We start from the raw sequence: 641 nt of genomic DNA, 5'->3' as shown, positions 1-641 counted from the left end.
TCAGAGTCCTGCATGCTGCCACGCCGCTGGCGCCTCTGGATGTTGTAGAAGATGTGCACGTTGAAGTAGGTCACCGAGAGCAGCGGCACGAAGAACTCCAGGGTGGATGCACACAGGAGGAAGTACCAGTTGTTGAAGAACTCGGCGTAGCACTGATCAGCTGCTACCATGCTGCGTCCAGCCACGTGCTCCCAGCAGAGGATTGCCGGACAGTAGAGGAGGAAGGCAAAGACCCAGATGGCCACCATCTTGACGACAGGGTTGGACGTTATTCCCTGCTGGGCTCTGTAAGACACCTGTGAAGGGCATGTCATATATTCAGATATTATATTGGAACAACTACCTCACAAAAACATAAGCAAGCAAGTCAGATTTAATATTCGTTCTGTAATTCCCCAGCCACTTAGAATATATTCACTTATGTAAGGTTCTGAAAAACTCTTGTCAGTCTTGCTCATCAAACACTGATTGATTTTAATAGTTGGGATTGGAGGGGAGCAGAAACTGTGATGGCTAAACTACTGTTTGTCTTGCAGGTGGGAAAGGACACGGCTTGTCTTCATCACCACCACACTAAGGTAGCAATAAGGAATCAGTTTACGATTCATGAAATGCCCAGGCTCAGAGGAGAGTGAACGCAT

The 641-nt window shown here is 47.9% G+C and overlaps 1 pseudogene; it reads right to left on the bottom strand.

Annotated features, from left to right (window-relative positions):
- Positions 1 to 296, bottom strand: part of LOC104510062 — an 819-nt pseudogene extending 523 nt beyond the window's left edge.
- Between the last annotated feature and the right edge of the window lie 345 nt (positions 297 to 641).

This window comes from Eurypyga helias, unplaced genomic scaffold, assembly GCF_000690775.1.
Source record: "Eurypyga helias isolate BGI_N326 unplaced genomic scaffold, ASM69077v1 scaffold8565, whole genome shotgun sequence".
Lineage (NCBI taxonomy): Eukaryota > Metazoa > Chordata > Aves > Eurypygiformes > Eurypygidae > Eurypyga > Eurypyga helias.
The sequence above is the reverse complement of the archived record's forward strand: the minus strand, read 5'-3'. Positions and strand labels throughout refer to the sequence as shown.